The 21,592-nt window shown below is 40.3% G+C and overlaps 1 protein-coding gene across 5 annotated transcripts in view; it reads left to right on the top strand.

Annotated features, from left to right (window-relative positions):
* The window catches only part of Nbea (neurobeachin), a 551,973-nt gene that overhangs the window by 279,207 nt on the left and 251,174 nt on the right, over positions 1–21,592 (top strand). The window lies entirely within an intron of this gene.

The raw sequence follows: 21,592 nt of genomic DNA, 5'->3' as shown, positions 1-21,592 counted from the left end.
ACCTGGGCTCACAATGTTCCAGTTTTCATTTTATGAAAGGTAAAAGATAAATTTTAACCCTTTAGGATTTTAAGAGGCTGAACTTGATCCAGGTGTAATTCATTAATAATTATGTGGCCACTGTTTGCATGCCATTTAACATTTAAACTGTCAAGGTTTTGTTTGAGTTTGTTTCTCCAGCAGACACATTCAGTCACTCACACTGTCTGTCTGTCTGTCTGTCTCTGTCTCTCTCTCTCTCTGTCTCTCTCTCTCTCTCTCTCTCTCTCTCTCCAGCAATTTCCAAAACTGTAATCTATGAATCATTTCCTTGGAGCTGATGTTTTAGTTTAGTTTTTAACCATGAATCTGTGGAAACTTGAAAACAAAAGTTCTTTCTCTGTATTGTTTCATCTGGAGACCTAATAAGACCTTTTTCTTACGTGTGTGTGTGTGTGTGTGTGTGTGTGTGTGTGTGTGTAATAAATTATTAAGTGCTGAGTTTTATAAGTAAATGATTAAAAACTGTCTTATGCTTTCTGAATTGCTGTTTGGTTCTATTTCTGACGAACATTTTAGACAATGTTGACAAAGTATATTTATTCAAAGCTGAAGTAAGTCCCATTTAATACAGATTAAATTTCACATACTAGGGAAATGCATTTCACATTTAGTTGTGTTCATTTGCTTTATGTTTTTATAACAATACACTGGAATCTGGATGGTTTATAAGCAAAAATTTCTTGTCCCATGGTTCTCAGTGCTGGGAAGTCGAAGATCAAGGCTCCAGCATCTGGCAAGGGTTTTTTTGCTCCATGCTCCCAAGGGTAAAATGGAAAGACAGGATGAGAAAGAGCAAGGGGAGGGGTGGTCTTGGTTTTGTTACAAACCTACTCTTGCAATAACTTTAATCCATTCATAAGGCCACAGCCCTGAAGACCTATTAACCTCTCAAAGACCCTACTTTTAATACTGTTGCAACAGGTTAAGATTTAAGCTCATGAACTTTAGGAAACATTCAAACCACAGTGATCTTCAATCTTCTTTGAATTGCATGTTAACCACATTTAAAATATTTCTCCAGATACACTTGTATTTAGATATTTTTAACTTTTGAGAGAAAAAAATTTAAAATGTAATTCTGTCTTAACCACCCTCACTCAAGGCCAAGGTTCTGAGCTTTCCTCCATATATCAGGGAATATAAGAATCAAGTTCTGGTCCACCCTGGAACTCCCATCTGGACCAGAAGTGAGTGCCTGGGTTATAGTCAGAGAGGCAACTGCGCCTGGGTCCCACCGCTGGACACAGGCCACCCCGGAAGGACCTGACCAACTTGGCCCCAGTTTCCTGCCAATTGGCGGGCCCTGCGGGAAGGCTCCCCTTTTCCAAGACTGCAGGCAGACACTGCAGTCTCCACACCCTGACCCCACACCCATCTGCTGGAGACCCCAGCCACTTCCTGAGAATCAGAGACCAGCCCCAAGCTTCCATCCTGCCCTGGAACTCCCATCTGGACCAGAGACCAGAGGAACTCCCATCTGGATAAGAGGAACTCCCATCTGGACTAAATAAGGAGACCACAGGGACTTCCCGAGACTCAGAGTCCAGCCTCCCAGTTCCTATCCAGCCAGCACTCTCATCTGGACCAGGGCTACCATCTGGCCCAGAGCTTCCATCTGGACCAGAGACAGGCTCCCTAAATTTGTCAACTCTCTCTGGACCAAGTACACTGATAAGACCAAGAACGAACACAAGAGAAGATGGGCAGATGTCAAGGCAGAAGTATATACAACAAAATAAAGAGCAATACAGCATCACCAGAACCTAGCATTTCTCCAACAGCTAGACCTGAACATCACAGAATGGAAGAAGAAGAAAACAACCTTATAAGTAACATCATGAAGAGACTAGAGCCTTATATAGAAGAAATCAAAAATAAAGTAGAGGAACAGACAAACAAAAAAATGGGAAGAACGCTATAAAAAACTAGAGGAAAGGACAATTAAAGCAGAAGAAAACAGTAAATCCTTGAATGAAAATCATGAAAAAGCAAGGAAGACAATCCAAGACATGAAGAGGGAAATAGAAAAAATGAAGAATACACTAGCAGAAGGAATGTTGGAAATAGAAAATCTGAGTAAACAAAGAGGAACTTCAGACACACGTATAACCAACAGAATGCAAGAGATGGAAGAGAGGATCTCTGGTGTTGAAAATACGATAGAAGAAATAGATTCATCAGTCAAAGAAAACACTAAAACCAACAAAGTCATGACCGAAAATGTCCAAGAAATTTGGGACACCATGAAAAGACCATGCCTACAAATAATAGGGATAGAGGAAGGAGAAGAATACCAACTCAAAGGCACAGAAAATATATTTAACAAGATCATAGAAGAAAACTTTCCCAACTTAAAGAAGGAAATGCCTATGAAGATACAAGAAGCCTATAGAACACCAAACAGACTAGACCCCCCCAAAAAAGTCCCCTCGCCACATAATAATTAAACACCTTAATGTACAAAATAAAGAAAGAATATTAAGTGCAGCAAAGGAAAAAGGCCAAGTGACTTATAAAGGCAAACCCATCAGAATAACACTCGATTTCTCAATGGAGACTTGGAAAGCCAGAAGGACCTGGACAGATATAATGCAGACACTAAGAGACCATGGATGCCAGCCTAGACTAATATACCCAGCAAAACTTTCAATCATCATAGATAGAGTGAACAAGGCCTTCCAAGACAAAACCAGATTTAAACAATACTTATCCACAAACCCAGCCCTACAGAAAACACTAGAAGGAAAATTCCAACCTAAGGAAGGCAGATACACCCATGAAAACACAGGCAATAGATAACACCACAGTAGTAAACCCCAAAGAAGAGAAGTACGCGCACACTACCACCAAAAAATAAAAATAACAACAGGAATGAACAATCACTGGTCATTAATATCCCTTAATATCAATGGACTTAATTCACCTATAAAAAGACACAGACTAACAGAATGGATACGAAAACAGGACCCATCTTTCTGCTGCATACAAGAAACACACCTCAAATTCAAAGACAGACACCGCCTTAGAATAAAAGGCTGGGAAAAGACTTTCCAATCAAATGGTCTTAAGAAGCAAGCTGGTGTAGCCATCCTAATATCAAGCAAAATCGACTTCAAACTAAAAATCAATCAAAAGAGATGATGAAGGATATTACATACTCATCGCAGGAAAGATCCACCAAGATGAAGTTTCAAATCTGAACATTTATGCCCCAAACACAAGGGTACCCACATATGTAAAAGAAGTATTACTAAAGCTTAAATCACATATAAAACCACACACATTAATAGTGGGAGACTTCAACACCCCACTTTCACCTCTGGACAGATCAGCCAAATTGAAACTTAACACAGACATAATGGACTTAACTGATGTTATGGCTCAAATGGACTTAATTGATATCTACAGAACATTCCACCCAAACAAAAAAGAATATACCTTCTTCTCAGCACCCCATGGAACCTTCTCTAAAATCGACCACATACTTAGCCACAAAGCAAATCTCAACAGATACAAAACAATTGGAATAACCCCCTGTGTTCTATCAGACCACCATGGTTTAAAGTTAGATTTCAACAACAGAAAAAACTACAGAAATCCTACAATCTCATGGAAACTGAAAAATGCTCAACTGAATCACCAATGGGTTAAGGAAGAAATAAAGAAAGAAATTAAAGACTTCCTAGAGATCAATGAAAATGAATACACCACATACCCAAACTTATGGGATACTATGAAAGCAGTGCTAAGAGGGAAATTCATAGCACTGAATGCCCACATAAAGAAGCTGGAGAAATCTCATGCTAGTGACTTGACAGCACACCTGAAAGCCCTTGAACAGGAAGAAGCAAAGTCCCCCAGGAGGAACAGACGCCAGGAAATTATCAAATTGAGAGCTGAAATCAATAAAATATAAATAAAGAGAATAATACGAAGGATTAATGAAACAAAGAGTTGATTCTTTGAGAAGATCAACAAGATAGACAAGCTCTTATCCAAACTAACCAAAAGACAGAGAGAGAGTATCCAAATTAACAAAATCAGAAATGAAAGGGGGTCATAACAACAGACAATGACGAAATCCAGAGAATCATCAGGTCATACTTCAAAAACCTCTACTCCACAAAACTGGAAAATCTAAAAAAAAAAAATGGATAATTTTCTGGATAGGTACCACATACCTAAGTTAAACCAAGACCAGAGAAACCATTTAAATAGTCCAATAACCCCTAAGGAAATAGAATCAGTCATTAAAAGTCTCCCAACCAAAAAAAGCCCTGGACCTGATGGTTTCACTGCAGAATTCTATCAGATCTTCAAAGAAGACTGAATACCAATACTCTTTAAATTGTTCCACACAATAGAAGCAGAAGGTATATTACAAAACTCCTTCTATGAGGCTACAATTACCCTGATTCCTAAACCAAACAAAGATGCAACAAAGAAAGAGAACTACACACCGATTTCCCTCATGAACATTGATGCAAAAATACTCAATAAAATTCTGGCAAACAGACTCCAAGAACACATCAAAATAATTATCCACCATGATCAAGTAGGCTTCATCCCAGGGATGCAAAGTCCATCAATGTAATACACCATGTAAACAAACTCAAAGGAAAAAAAAAAAAACACATGATCATCTCATTAGATGCAGAAAAGGCATTTGACAAAATCCAACACCCCTTCATGATAAAGGTCTTGGAGCGATCAGGAATACAGGGAACATACCTAAACATAATAAAGGCAATCTACAGCAAGCCAACAGCCAACATCAAATTAAATGGAGAGAAACTCAAACCAATACCACTAAAATCAGGAACAAGGCAAGGCTGTCCCCTTTCCCCCTACTTATTCAATATAGTACTTGAAGTTCTAGCCAGAGCTATAAGACAACATAAAGAGATTAAAGGGATACAAATTGGAAAGGAAGAAGTCAAGCTCTCCCTATTTGCAGATGACATGTTAGTATACATGAGTGGCCCCAAAAATTCAACCAAGGAACTGATACAGCTAATAAAAAACCTTCAGCAACATTGCAGGATACAAGATCAACTCAAAAAAATCAGTAGCCCTCCTATATACAGTAGACAAAGAGGCTGAGAAGGAAATCAGAGCTACATCACCCTTTACAATAGCCACAATTGATATAAAATACCTTGGAGTTACACTAACTAAGCAGGTGAAGGACCTATATGACAAGAACTTTAAGTCCCTGAAAAAAGAAATTGAAGATGTCAGAAAATGGAAAGATCTCCCATGTTCATGGATAGGCAGGATTAACATAGTAAAAATGGCAATCTTACCAAAAGCAATCTACAGATTCAACGCAATCCCCATCAAATTACCAACACAATTCTTCACAGATCTGGAAAGAATAATACTCAACTTCATATGGGAAAACAAAAACCCAGGATAGCCAAAAGAATCCTGTACAATAAAAAAACCTCTAGAGGCATCACAATCCCCGACCTCAAGCTCTACTATAGAGCTACTGTAATAAAAACAGCTTGGTACTGGCATAAAAACCTACATGTGGACCAATGGAATTGAATTGAAGACCCTGACATTATCCTGCACACCTATGAACATATAATTTTTGACAAAGACCCAAAAATGTACAATGGAAAAAAGAAAGCATCTTCAACAAATGATGCTGGCATAACTGGATGTCAATGTGTAGAAGGCTGCAAATAGATCCATATCTGTCACCGTGCACAAAAGTTAAATCCAAGTGGATCAAAGACCTCAACATAAATCCAGCTACTCCAAACCGATAGTAGAGAAAGTAGGAAGTACTCTTGAACGCATTGGCACTGGAGATCACTTTCTAAATATAACACCAGTAGCACAGACTCTGAGAGAAACAATCAATCAATGGGACCTTTTGAAACTGAGAAGCTTTTGTAGAGCAAAGGACACGGTCAACAAGACAAAGAGACAGCCTACAGAATGGGAAACGGTCTTCACCAACCCCACATCTGACAGAGGGCTGATATCCAGAATATATAAAGAACTTAAGAAATTAGACATCAAAATGCCCAACAGTCCAATTAAGAAATGAGCTATAGAACTAAACAGAGAATTCTCCACAGAGGAAGTTCAAATGGCTGAAAGACATTTAAGGAATTGCTTTATCTGGGAAATGCAAATCAAAATGACTCTGAGATACCACCATACACCTGTCAGAATGGCTAAGATCAAAAGCACAGAAGACAGCTTATGTTGGAGAGGATGTGGAGCAAGGGGTACTCTCCTCCACTGCTGGTAGGAATGCAAGCTTGTACAGCCACTTTGGAAATCAATATGGCACTTTCTTAGAAAATTGGTAATCAATCTCCCTCAAGATCCAGCTATAGCACTCTTGGGCATATACCCAAGGAATGCTCAATCATGTAAGGGTACATGCTCAGCTATATTCATAGCAGCATTGTTTGTAATAGCCAGAACCTGGAAACAACCTAGATGCCCTTCAACTGAAGAATGGATAAAGAAAATATGGTACATATACACAATGGAGTACTACTCAGCAGAGAAAAACAATGACATCATGAGGTTTACAGGCAAATGAATGGATCTAGAAAAAATCATCCTGAGTGAGGTAACCCAGACTCAGAAGGACAAACATGGTATGTACTCACTCACAGGAGGATACTAGATGTAAAACAAAGATGACTAGACTGCTACACAACTCCAGGGAGGCTACCTAGAAAACGGGACCCTAGGAAAGACCCAAGGATCACCCAATGACAGAGAAATGGATGAGATCTACATGAACAACCTGGACAACAGTGGGAGTAATGAAGGGCATGATTTGAGGGAAAGAAAGATTAGGGGAACAGGAGATCCCAGCTGGATCAAGAACAGAAAGGGAGAACAAGGAATAACAGACCATGATAAATGAAGACCACATGAGAACAGGAATAGGCAGAGTGCTTGAGAGGTCCCCAAAAATCCACAATGATACATCCTCTGTAGACTGCTGGCAATGGTCGAGAGAAAGCCTGATCTGACTTAGTCTGGTAATCAGATGGCTAAACACCCTAACTGTCGTGCTGGAACTCTCGTCCAATAACTGATGGAAGTGGATACAGAGATCCTCAGCCACGCCCCAGGTTGAGCTCCAGGTGTCCAACTGTCCAGAAAGAGGAGGGTCTGCATGAGCGTGAATTGTTGAATCCAAGACTGCGAAAAGTACAGGGACAAATAGCCAAATGAATGGAAGCACATGAATTATGAACCAAAGGCTGTGGAGCCCCCAGCTAGATCAGGCCCTCTGGATAAATGAGACAGTTGAATAGCTTGATCTGCTTGGGAGGCACCCAGTCTGTGGGACCAGGATCTGTCCTTAGTGCATGAGCTGGCTGTTTGAAACCTTGGGCTTACACAGGGTCACTTTGCTCAGTCTGGAAGGAGGTGACAGGACCTGCCTGTACTGACTGCACCAGGTTTAAATGAATCCCCAGGGGTGCCTTGATCCTAGAGGACATGGGAATGGAGGGGAGGGGCTGGGGGGAAGGTGGGGGGCGGGGCAGGAGGGGGGAGGACATGGGAACCCATGGCTGAGGTATAAAATTTAAAACACATAATAATAATTAAAAAATGATGTAAACTGACAACTAATCAGATAAAAATACATGTAAAAATATTACATTCCAAAAAAAAAAAGAACCCAGTTCTAAGTTGAGTATTTCATGTGTTGGTACACAAGAAGCCCAAAGATGATTTTCCTCAATTTTACACACTATTTAAAAGCCTACATTACTACTTTATAATACTGCCCCATTTGGGGAAAGACTAAGAAAAAGGTTGTATTGTTTATGAACTGTTAATATAACATAACATACACACAGGTAACCCTGAAGGTCTCAGCACCTGTTCCCTCCACAGCATTGAAAACACAGCTCACTGAAGACTTAGAAAGCACATGTTACTTGATTAGTTTCGGTATGGAGAGAAATACCTTTACATATATTTCTTCTGTCCTACTAACTTAGAATTGAGAAATTGGATTTAACTTGAAGAAAAACTAACCCATTCAAGGATATACTAGTCAAGATATTGCTAAGTGCAAAACAATCATGTTAAAGCTCCAGTGGTGTGACTACAGAGCACTTCTTTAGGAGAGGGAATCAGAGCCATACAAGCACAGGTTAATATTACAGAAAGATTAGTGGCCTTGGTGCTCACTGTAAGGACAGATAGAGTCCCACCTTCCTCATCATAAGTAGCAAATGTAGGCAAGATCAAGATTGGATCGTTATCTCTGTGGTTATATTAGTTACCCATGCATGTTTTCATGACTTGAGTGCTGATCAGTAATTTACTTACTGCTTAGTGCTGATAGGGGTTTATGAAAGTTATCTATGTATCTTTAAGCATGTGCAACTTTTATAATTTTTCTTATAAAGAAGACATCAATACAACAAGTTATACCATTATCTAGACCTCTGTGTTTGTACCATGATGGAAGAAAAGTAGTGAACTTCACTTACTAAAGAGCAGAAGGAATGTTAATAAAGTATTTAAATATTTAATAAATAAAATATCAATTTTATGTTCCTAACCTTTCAGAAATATAAAGTGCTTCCCAGCTCATCTTATGAGACCTCCTACCCTTTACAACAGCATCAAAGGCATTTCAAGAAATGAAACTTCCCATCAGTACCATTGTTAGTTGTTTTTACTCTTTTGGGAAGCCCCGCCACCCAGCTCCCAAATAAATCATACACAGAAGCTTATTATCTCTTACAAATACCTGGCCTTAGCTTGGCTTGTTTCTAGTCAGCTTTTCTTACCATAAATCTACCTTTTGTCTCTGGGCTTTTTCTTTTTCTTCTTTCTTTTTCTTTTCTTTTCTTCTTTACTCTTACTCTGTGACTGGTGTGTGGCTGAGTGACTGGTGCCTGATGTTCTCCTCTCCTCCTTTTCTTGCTTCCATCATAAACAGGTGTATCATCTATACATGGACTCATGTATCATATCCAGCAACTTGTAAAAATAATTCTACAAGAAAACTTCTAATCAAAAATGTAGAGTTGGGCTGGGTGGTGGTGGCTCACGCCTATAATCCCAGCATTTGTGAGGCAGAGGCAGGTGGATCTATGTGAGTTCGAGGCCAGCCTGGTCTGCAAAGTGAGTTCCAGGGCAGCCTCCAAAGGTACAGAGAAACCCTGTCTCAAAAAAAAAAAAAAAATGTAGAGTTGGTATGACATTCAAAACTGTTACATGATGCTCCACATGCACAGACTGGAAAATTCTGAATGAGCATACTCAGAGATTCAATACAGTATGGAGGGAGTCATGATGCTCATTCTTAGATTAGGACTGAAAGTGAACTTCCTGAACATAATGATGGCTACAGAAGCACAGCCAGCACTTTGCCTAGTGGAGACAGACTAAATACTTCTGAAGAGCCAAAGTGTGGTGTACTCTGATAAAGCTTGCCTGAGAATCAGAGGTCAGAGCCAGCCACTAGATTAGACAGAGGCCAGACAGTGGTGGCACAAACCCTTAATCCTATCACTCAGGAGGCAGAGATCCTTCTGGATCTCTGTGAGCTCAAGGCCACACTGGAAACAGAGTCAGGCAGTGGTGGCACACACCTTTAATCCCAGTACTGAGATGTACACACTCCTTTAATCCCAGGAAGTGGCCTTCGGGCAGAGAAAGGTTTATAAGGCATGAGGAAACAGAAACTAAGTCAGTTCAGCTGAGACCCTTTTGGTTGAGGACTCAGAGGCTTTCAGTCAGAGGATTCCTGAAGTTGGTGAGGTAATAGGTGGTGGCTGTGGCTTGCTCTGCTTCTCTTATCTTTCAGCTTTCACTCCAGTATCTGGTCTGGGTTTTTTATTAAAAGACCATCTAAGATTTGAACAACACCAAAGCAGGGCAAGGATTTTTGTATCACTCAGCACTTGTATTGGGCATTTGACCAGAGGTCTCATCATTCATTTAGAGAGGCAATCCCATGGCCAAACAAGTTACTAGAACTACGAAATGAATCAAGAAAATGGATAGGCTATTAAGATCAGTATTCAAATACTATTTGATAGCATGCTTAAAAAAGAATCAAATCCAAAGTAAAGTGAAATACTTAGGACTATCCTCTTAATGTACACAAAATAATTGTACAATAAAACTACTGTGTATGTTATATAAACTAAAAATCCAATAAATGCACAACTCTTTTCTGCCCATGGATCTTTCTAAACTGATAATTCACGCCTAAAGTCCTTGGAGGATTTTTTAGTTGTTGATGATGATGTTGCTTTATATTTTTTTTTGTAGAGATTGACAAGCTGATTTAAAATTTTCCATAAAAGAGCAAAAGAACTATGATAGAATATAACTAGGTTAGATGATTTACCCTACTTGATTTTAAGACTGCTGGAAGGCCAAACCTGAAAAGACTGCTACAAATGCAGCCCAAGACATAGTCATAAATGTGCTTTGAATATTCTAAGTTGTTGTTCCCTAACTCAGTGTGAAGTTTGTAGATGGCAGTGTTGTCTTGCAATGGTAACTGCTAAATGCCAAGGTGGTGCAATATTAGTGTAAAGGTAGAAAGATCAGTGAGATAGAGGGAGAATTTGTATCTTACAAGTCAGTGAGGAAGTCAGGCTCTGGATCTTCAGGCTGCACCACTTTTCTGTGAAGGCCCCTTGCCACCTGGTCCCTTGGATTTAGTAGGCTGATGGGAGATTGTTCTATGCTGCTTGAGGCATGAAGAGTCCAACCTGAATAGTTCTTGGGCTTGTAAAATTTGTCACCAGTGCCTGTGAAAGTCCATGGCCTCAGTTCGCTGTGCCAGTTACACAAATAGAACCTATAAGAACTGCAGTATTCCTTCAGTTGGTGACCAACTTCTTGGTACCAAAATCCTAGACTGTCCAGGCCAGATGGAAAGCTCACAACCTTTTAACTTGCATGGTTTGTGCTTCTCTGACATTAATTGGTATGCTCATCTTCATTCTGCTGAGGCATTTGTTTGATGTGAGTTGCAGCATCTTACTACTGGAGTTGGGAATAAGGCTTGTAGAGATAACGTAGAGCTAAGAGAGTAAGTATTATATCAAACAAACATCACATTCTGCCTAGAACCCTGGGAACCTGCTCACATTCATCTCTTTAGGTAATTCTCACACATAGAATTTCCCACATTTTACAGAAGGGTACATAAACCAGAAGAGCAATAATTTATTGAAGAGTTTTATAAAACAGTGGGAGAGAGGTCTTGGTGGGTTGAGCCAAGGTACCCCACCACCAGTGAGGGAGACATGTCATGCAGATATGGTGGTCAGCAGCCAAGGAAGCATGGTAGAAAGTCAACTCACACCATGCCAATACAGCTCCCACATGGAAAGTTTTATTAAATGGGGAAGGGAGGGGAGAAGAAAGAGAAAACGAGCAGGATCTGAGGAGAGAAGAAGAAGAGAAAGAGAAAAGGGAAGAAAAGGAAGAGAGGAGGTGCATACTACCTTGTGACGAGGGAGGAAGAGAGAGTGAAGGGGAGGGGTTTTCTCTTAAAGAGGATTTTATGTAGGATGGTATTGTCAGGGTGCTAGGTGGGCCAGGGGCAGGTCGGAATGCTAACAAAGAGTGCCTTTCAGGAAGATGGTCAGAATGTATATCTTTCATGAAAAGGGAAGAAAAGGAAGATGATGTGTGTATGTGTATATCTGTGTGTGTATATATATATACATACATACATACATAAGAATATATGTGTGAAATAAGACAGTGACTAAACAGAAGAGATAGCCATAAGATGCCACCGTTTATAAAATTTGAATATATACAAATTAATGAGCACTACCTAGTTGATAATTTATTAACTCAAATATGACTTTAAGTTATATAGAAAAAATAATACTATATACACATCCTTTAGTTGAGTTTATTGTTCATCATAGCATTATAATGATGCCCAAAAAAGGAAAGAAACAAGAATTTCGGTCTTAGGGGATATAAATAACAGAACTCCTTGGGCTGCAGGATATTGGACTTCCTTTGTGTATTATAAAATATGCAGTCAAACTCTCACTAGAGAAATCATTAAAAGAGAATAAACACAACAGTATTTGAATTGGGCAAAAAGTTCAGACACTGCTGAAATCGGTATATAAATGGTCAACCACCATTTGGAAAGATGTACAAGATTTTTTTCATTTGAGAAGTTCAGTTTGAACCACAGTGAAACAGTGCTGTATACGTGCCAGTGTGGTAGAGTTAAACACCACATGGCAGGCATGCAGAATGTCCATCCACCTGGAAAATTGATTATTCAGAATCTTAGCAGGTCAAACATACACATACTTTATGACCCAGTTATTCTAAGCCTGGTTATAGGTCCAACAAAATGAAAGGTCTATGTTAAAATGTGTGGGTGAATGTTCACAGCTGTTTTATTCATTTTAGCCAACACAGAAAATAATCAGATATCAATGAAAAAGTGGGTAATAACCAAATAATAATGTAGCATCATAATGGAGTACACAGTCAGCAAATGAAAATCTTTCCCACTTCTGTGACAATCAACAAAAGACAAAAGTATAGAAATAGAAACTGAATCACTGGTGCTACATATGTTTGTTTATATGGAAAGGTTTATTTGACTTAATTTATCAAATGGTGCATTTAAAGTAAGTTAAATACTGTATATAAGTTAGACCTCTGTGAAAGAGGTTAGAGGAAGATGGCTTAGTCGGTGAAAGCAGTGCCTGTGCAAGCCTCATGACTTGGGTTCAACTCTCAGAATATCCTGTGGAAGGAGACAACTGGCTTTCCAGTTATCCTCTGACATTCACATGCGTACACCAGCAGCTCAAGTGTGTGTGTGTGTGTGTGTGTGTGTGTGTGTGTGTGTGTACAGGTACACACACACACACACACACACATACACACTAAATAAAATAATAAACAGACAAATTTTAATCTACTCTTCATTACTTATAATGTGCAAATTATGCAACTAAAGCCTGTCTTTATCTGGTCTTCCCTTTTGCTTGACACAGCACCAGGCACATACTGTGTCCTACTTACAGTGTATTTACCAACACAAAACAAACAAAGTTTGATTCTGCTTCTCTTACCTTTCTTCACTCTGAAAGCTGTTAAATGCTAACCTGGAGTGAGGATCTCCTGAAAACTCAAAGACACAACATTTGTTTCTCATGTAAATAAGAAGCTATTTGTGTTCCTCTAATAAAATAACAAATGAGGCACGGATCAAATAACTTATGCAAGGCAATCAGTCTGGTATGTAGTTACTTCTCTGTGTTCCTGACAAATAGTAAGGCGTCAGGAAATTTCACTTGGTTTTTGTCTTATTGAGGGTTTGTATTGCTGCAGTGAAGCACTATGACCAAAAGGCAAATTGGGGAGGAAAGGGTTTATTAAGCTTACACCTCAACATTGCTATTCATCACTGACAGAAGTCAGGACAGGAACTCAAACAGGACTGGATCCTAGAGGCAGGAGCTGACACAGAGGTCATGGAGGGGTGCTGCTTACTGGCTTGCCTCCCATGGCTTGCTCAGCCCGCCTTCTTATAGTACACAGAACCAACAGCCCAGGGATGACACCTCCCGCCATGGGCTGGGCCCTCCCTCTTTGATCACTAAATGAGAAAATACCTTACAGCTGGATCTCAAGGAAGCATTTTCTCAGCTGAGGCTCCTTCCTCTGAAGACTCTAGCTTGTGTCAGGTTGACACACAAAACTACCCAGCACAATTTTGCTGTTAGTGTTTGTTTGTTTGTTTGTTTGTTTTTTGAGCTGGGGATCAAACCCAGGGCCTTGCGCTTGCTAGGTGAGCACTTTACCACTGAGCTAAATCCCCAATCCCTGTTGTTAGTATTTATATAAGTGATATTCAGATGGGGTTTGAAAGACTCTGGAGGAAGTGGAGAAAATTGAATACCTCACACAGTTCACCCAAGAGCACATATCTTCTGTGTTACCAATATGTTGGAATCGGTATTGCATGGTCTATGGCATATTGTATGCCATACATCTACACATGTATATGCATGTGCTTATAGACTGTTGTGCTATTTAGTCATCAGTGGAAAGGCAAAAGCAATGGTACTACCTCTCACCTTTTGCAAAAGAAAAGTATTTTAGGTAGGGTTTCACTAGTTCTTAAAACTTGCACTGGTAGATCGAACAATAAGAAATTAGATTTATTAAGACTCATTCACAATATTTACAACACACAGTAGCAATCATCTTCCCTTCAGGAAGAAGCCATGTGATCACAGGAACACAGAATAGCTTGGAAACTTCACACAGAACCACGTGCATGTCTTTCTTGTATCCTTGTATTATAATGTGGCTAGTTGTACTGTTATGCCTATTGGCTTTTATACTTTCTTCCAACTTTGGTTTTTATGATCTGTATTTCTCCACTCTTATTAGTATTAAAAGTTAAGTGGGATAGAATGACACAAACCAAGCTTCCTCTGTCGCCCTGCCATGTCTCTGATCTTGAGCTTTTGTTGTTACAGTCCACAATCACTGTGCCATTTCTTCTCAGTCTTTCATAGACCTAACATTGCCTCCTTCTCTTAGATACTAGCTAGCATCTGATCTGCTTGACATGAACTCACAGAAATTAAGCCAGCAAACGTCTTAATTATTTAGCTGAGAATTAAAGCAGAATGGGGTAGTTATAACGAATATTTTTTAACCATTGTCTTGACAGGACATAGAATCTTGAGTAACTACCAATTTTTTCAAAAATAAGGTTTAGAGAATGGAAAAGGTTTCATGGTCTATTTTTTAGCAGAATTTTGTTTGCTAAACATTAGTTGTGTAAAAGAGGATTTTGATAGATGGTAAAGCTTTTAATGTTTTACTTTTAGTAGAATGTACCTTGAAAACAGCTGTTCTAAATCAATATCCCAAGGCTATAGCTAACATGTCCTAAAGGATCACTAACTTATTCTACTTTTCTCACAACAACTTTTTCAATCAGTATTAAGAATAGTTTAATTATCTTAACTTCTTCAAAACATACTAACACACACACACACACACACACACAAAAAAAAAAAAAAAAAAAACTAAAGTAATGGGGCTATAGAGATGGTTCAGTGATTAAAAACATTAAAACATTGGCTACTCTTGCAGAGGACCCAAGTTTTATTCCCAGCACCCACAGAGCAACTGACAACTATATATAACTCCAGTTGCAGAGGATCAGACTTCCTTTTCTGGCCCCTGAAGGCACTGCATGCACATGGTGCACAAACATACATGCAGACAAAACACTCATACACATACCTAAAGAATAAAATACTGAAAAGGAATTTAATGAAATAAGGAAACTGGCAACAATTTGCATGAGTTTAAACTCAGCAGTAACTTACCCGGATTTGACACTATAAGAAACAACCAAAGAAAGATGCATTGAGCAATAGTTGCCAGAAATCAAACTTTATGTTTGCTGAAGGTCATGTGTTACCAAGAAAGTAAGAGGATAATGGGGTTAGAACACTTTTAATTAGTATGTGTGATAGTGGCTTAATATGAAGAACTTGTAGCCCAAAGGTAAAACGTCTAATGGTTCCAATTTAACAATGGGCAAAGGGTTTGATACAGTTATTTTTCTTCCAAAGAAGCTATGGAAGTGATTGTTGGGAAAATAAAAAGATGGTCTACATCATAAGTAATTGTAGAAGTGTGAGTCAGGATGCGCTGAGGTATCACTACGTATACCTTGCAGTTTGGGAACGGTCACACCAATGCTTTTAGGGACTCCAGAATCCAAAGGGATCACTCACTCTAGCAAGGAGTTGAGTGACTCCTCAGAACTTAAACGTAGACTTACGATAAGACTAGAATTTTCACCTTTATGCATATCCTTAAGAGAATGGAAAACAAATATTCACAGTAGTTCAAACTGGAAACAACCCACGTGTCTATGACCTGCTGACTGCATAAGGAGAGTATGCCTTATGCAAAGAACAGAACATCTTAGACTCTTAAAAAACGAGTGATTCACTGACACGTGCTACATGTGGATGGACGTAAAAGTTCACTATCTGAAAGAAGCCAGAAGAGTCTATGTTTATAGGTTTCATTTAAATAAATTTCTAGAATAGGAAACTTCAAAGAGAAAGGTATGTGTTAGTACTTCTAAGACATGAGAAACAGAACCAGCACTATCTGCTGATGGGTGTGAGTGTGTTTCACTCAGTATTTTATATGGTACTTAAGGTTCATGGGTTGAAATGATAACTTGTGTCTATGCTGCCTCTTGGTCAAAACAAATTGACTGTTAAATAAGACCAACCAATTTTTATTATCAAGGAAACTTGATTCTATGAGTTTCTTTATGGAGTAAAGCCTCCTAGATCTTAGATCTTAGAACTGCTTCCTACATAAAGTAGGGTGGGAAATTGTGAGCTACTGTGGTGACTGACTTTTCTTCTCCTCAGCATGAGTAAGCAGCGGGTTGGGGACACTGGGAAGACTCTCCATATAAATGGCATTTTTCTCTGTGTGTCTGAGGCCAGTCTTTTCTTACAACATAGCACCCACCCCATCTCTGCACTTGCTATTCCACTGTTCTGGGAGTGAGACCTATTAGCCAGCTGGATCAGGATCCCTTCTTTCATGCTGTCTCCTCTTAACCTATTTATGTTTTGGAATCTTCAGTAATTTTCACATATTAGTTTTCTTTCCCCTTTCTTCAGCTACTCTCCAGTCCTCTATGTATGTGTGTTTGTGTGTCTGTGTATGTTTGTGTGTGTGTCTCTGTGTGTACATGCGTGTAGTATACGTGTCCCCAAAGGATAGATCATCCTCTATTATAGTCCATCTTATTTTTTGAGATAGAGTCCATCACTCACTAATCCTGAAGCTCATCTGCTGGCTATACTGTCTTGCCAGTGAACCCCAGGGGTTTCCTTTCTCTTCTCCTTCCCCCATGCTGAGATTATAGACATATGCCACCTCACCTGGCTTTTATGTGGGTACTGTAGATCCAAACTCAGGTCCTCCTCACTACACAGCATTCAGGTCCTCTTTTGATCCTTTGTGCTGTGCCAGGACCGCATCACAATAGAGTGTCTGTCCTCTGCAGTGATTGGGAGGTTACAGCTACATGTGCCAGGGTCTTCTTCGTTTGAACAGCTGTTACTACTGGGAGCATATCCATGAGCAATGCCTAGTTATTCAGGCCAGTTCTCATCACAGAGTAATTGTGTTTATTTCAGAGCAGAGACAAACATGGTTGTAGCAAAATTTTCCAACATGGTTAAACTTGAACTCAGAGCAACTGAGACTTTTTATTACAATTCTGAAATGAAGGATCCATTCACTCAGCATTCTTGGTGGAAGATGCCATGCAGATTCTGCAAGTAATTTGTTGGGAAAATATTAAAACAGGTTAATGAAATTCAACTTTGATAGATTAGAAAAATACTGACTATTTAGGCTTCTTAAAAATACATAATTTTCAAACTATGTTTTGTCAACCTTTACAAAAGTCAACATGTGATAGTTTCTTCTTTGCCTTTTCTGTGATTGTCAATGAAAAGGACATGTGTAACTAGAAGTTTCTAGGGGTTCCACCAAGCCCCACTTATAAAATAATCATTCAGAAGCTTATATTAATTAAAACTGCTAGGCCATTAGCTCAGGCCTACCACTGACTAGCTCTTACATCTAAACTCAGTCCATTTCTGTTCATCTATATGTTGCCATGTGTGCCATTACATGCTGCTCCCTGGATGACGGACCAGTGTCTACTGACTCAGCCTTCCTCTTCCCAGAATTCACCTTGTCTGCTAATCCCACCTATACTTCCTGCCTGGCTACTGGCCAATCAGTGTTTTATTAAACCAGTATAGAAAAGCATTATTCCACAGCAGGCATGTCTGCCATAAGTAAATCAAATGTAGTGGTGAATATAGGAGCATTACTATGAGTTGGTGTTTCATAAATACATATTCTACTTTTTTTTATGTGTTGGGGAGTTTGTGATGTATTGTGTAATGTAGACATATGTAGGTGTGCATACATACTTGTGGAAGAGGGAGAAGTGGAGTGTCTGTCTCTATTGTTCTCTGTTCTCTCTGTTCTCTGCCTTGGGAATGAGATCTCTTACGGAACCTCAAGTCGCCTTTTCAGCTAGGCTAGCTGGCCAGTGAGCACTTGAAATCCACCTGTTTGGTTTCCAGTGCTGGGTTACAGGTGCACATAGGGAAACCTGGCTTCTTAAATTCAAGTCCTGCTTGCAACACAAGTGCTCTTAGCCACTGAGCATGTCACCAGCCCCATGAACACAAATTCTAGGACAAAGTCAAGCCTGTGCTGTTCTAATTGAAACTTAAGTGAATTGAACAAGGAAGAAAGATTGATGTTATTAATGAACTGAAAAGCAAAACTTTTGATCTTGAAAATAATACTTCAGATTAAAATCTCAACAGAGAAGAACCTGGCAGTGAATAAATATAAACATTAAAATTGAATATTTAAAAAGACCTAGGTAATATAGAGAGACTGAGAGCTGAGGATTCTCATACTTTATATATAAGAAGAAACTTGGTAAATTTGCTCTTTAATGGGAACCCAGAAGTACTTGAAGTCAACTCTTCAAATAAATGTATTTTAAGTCACATGATAATTCCTAGCTGCAGAAGGAAAGGTCAGACGAACGGCTTGACGCTGAGTACACAGCTGCTCTGTCGTAGGACAGAGTTCAGTCCCCAGCCTCTGCATCAGGTGGCTCACAACTACCAGTGACCATCTCCAGGAGATCTGACGTCCTCTTCTGGTCTCCACAACTACCCACAAACATGTGAACACACACACACACACACACACACACACACACACATTTACAAATGATTGAAAAAATAAAATATTTTTTTAATTTACAAAAAAAAGTTTCACTGTTTTCAGCTGACAAATGAAAATACATTTAATTATTACTCAAAGGGTGATGGCACAAGTATTAAAAGTACATTTTACTTCTAAAATATTGGTTAATAAAGATCAAATATAAAAGTGAAATTATGAGTAATTTTTCAAATTTTGACATGAGACAAGGTACTTCAATTTACTTCTCTTTACTTTCTTTTTATTTATTCTAAGTGTCTTTTACATCATGCATCTTGATCCCATTCATTTTCCCATTCCTTTGCATCCACCCTTTGCATGCACACACACACACACACACACACACACACACACACTAAAACATAATGTAAGAGAAAAAAGAGGGAAAAAAAGGGGGGGATTAAAAATCTCAACATAGGAGCTGCAGTGTGACACAGTGAGTCACACAGTGAACTTCTTTGTCCATATACCTTTACTTGCAAGTGTTCATTGTAAAGAGTCTGGTTCGAGGCCTCTGGTTTCTGCTACACTATCAGTGCTGGGCCCTCACTGGGACTCTTCTTGGACATCCTGTTGGTGCCCTGTATTGTGAAGATCTTGCAGCTTTGGGTCTGCAGATTAGGTCCCTTCATGTGTTCCTGCAGATCATAGATGGGGTGGATGTTGGGATGGGCCAAATTCTGGGCCTGGGCAGCCGCAAGGTTGATCTGCCCACCAGTTGTCCCCTGTCCTCACCACCAGGGTGAGCTCTCCAGCACTGCCCCAGTTCATCACCCTTGTAGCAGTGAGCAAGGGGTGGGGCCAGTTATCCTGATTTCAGACCCTCAGAGTGGGCTCTCCCACACCCACACCATCAGAGCCAGCTTTACTGTGTTTCCCAGGTGAGTTACAGAAGCCACTCTCCCTAGTTCTGCAGCAAGTGAGGGCCAAGGATAGCCCTCCTGCTCTTGAGACCCCAGGACCAGCTCCTCCACCTGTCTCAGGCAGTGGTGAGCAGGGGAGGGAGAATGGAAGGACATCTCTCCTCTGCCCATGCCACCGCATGTCAGACAAGTCATGGAGACAGCGCCCCCTCCCCAACATCAGGACTGGGTCACCCTTGCCTCCAACCATGGGCCAGCTCTGCTGTGCTGTCTAGGTGAGGAGCAGGGCTCACTTTCCTGAGTGCTGCAGCTGGTGGAGAGCAGGGACAGCTCTGCTGCTCTTGTGACCTCAGGGCCAGCTCTCCCACCTGCCTCAGGCGTTGTTAATGAGGGAGGTGTAAATCTCCCTGCCCATGTTACCACTAGACAGATGGGTGATGGGGACAGCCTCCCTCTTGCTCACCACCTTGTTGCTGGCTCACCCATACCTGCACTCACAGGGTTGGCAACATTGTGTTGCTCAGGAAAGGTTCAGGGCCTGCTCTCCCACGTGTTGCAGCTGGTGGGAGTCTTACATTTAAAATGAAACAGTGATAATCCTGAGAATTCTGTCAAGGTAAAGAATTTTAACAGTTGGTCATGGTTGTTTCAGCCAATATGACTGCCACCATGAGCCAGATTGCTGCTTTCTCTCTGTGGTTCTCATTTCCCTGGATTTGCTAAGAAGTTCTTTGGTATTATGGAATGTCTAGACCTGCCCCTACCTGCTTGGTTGGTTTTGAACTGAGACTTTCTCTGGACCTGGGGACTGGAGCATCTATCTCTCTGGTCTCCAAGGCTTTTCATGTGATGTGGCCTGCAGCATGACAGCTGACTCCAGAGAGAGAGTTCCAAAAATGTCAAAAGCTGCCAGCCATCCTATGCCATTAACCCAAGTCACATGGTGTGGTGGTATTGTGTTCCCCAAAATATTATGTGTTCCCCGAAATAAACTTATCTGGGGTCAGAGAACAGGATGGCCACAACATTAAACATGAGCATAGGCAGTGGTAGCACACGCCTTTAATCCTAGCATTTCAGAGACAGAAATACCTCCGGATCTCTGAGTTCAAGGTCACATTAGAAATAGCCAGGCTTGGTGACACTCGCCTTTAATCCCAGAATTCCAGCCTTTAATCCCAGGGAGTGACGGCAGAAAGAGAAAGATATATAAGGCGTGAAGACCAAAAACTAGAAGCATTTGCCTGGTTAATTTTGGCTGGTTAAGCTTTTAGGCTTTGGAGCAGCAGTTCAGCTGAGAGCCATTGGAATGAGGGCATGGAAGCTTTCAGTCTGAGGAAACAAGACCAGCTGAGGAACTGGCGAAGTGAGGTAGCTGTGGCCTGTTCTGTCTCTCTGATCTTCCAGCATTCACCCCAATAACTGGCCTCGGGTTTGATTTTATTAATAAGAACTTGTAACAATTCTGCTACAACATGGCATTGCTTCCTTATTCTGCTGAGCACAGGAAGCTACAAGAGCAGGCCTATTTCTAAGAAAGTAGAGGTGGGAGTGTCAAAGTAATGCTGCAGAAGAGTGCCACTGTTCTGGCAAAGAACTGCCTCAAAGAAAGAAGTTAGCAGAAGACTGAGAGAGGGCCCCATGTGTCAGTCACTAGATCTCTAAGACAGGTCACTTTGAGGAAAGCAGCTGAAAGAAGATTGCTGAGCACACTAGCTCCACGAGAGAACAGGCTGGGCAGGCTGATAATGGTGGGTACTCTATGGTCCATGCCACACACTGGAAACACAACAGTATCTGCCTGTTAAGTTCTGATGCTTGGTGAAGGGGGTGCA

This window comes from Onychomys torridus, chromosome 6 (genome assembly GCF_903995425.1).
Source record: "Onychomys torridus chromosome 6, mOncTor1.1, whole genome shotgun sequence".
NCBI classification, from domain to species: Eukaryota; Metazoa; Chordata; class Mammalia; order Rodentia; family Cricetidae; genus Onychomys; species Onychomys torridus.
The sequence above is the reverse complement of the archived record's forward strand: the minus strand, read 5'-3'. Positions and strand labels throughout refer to the sequence as shown.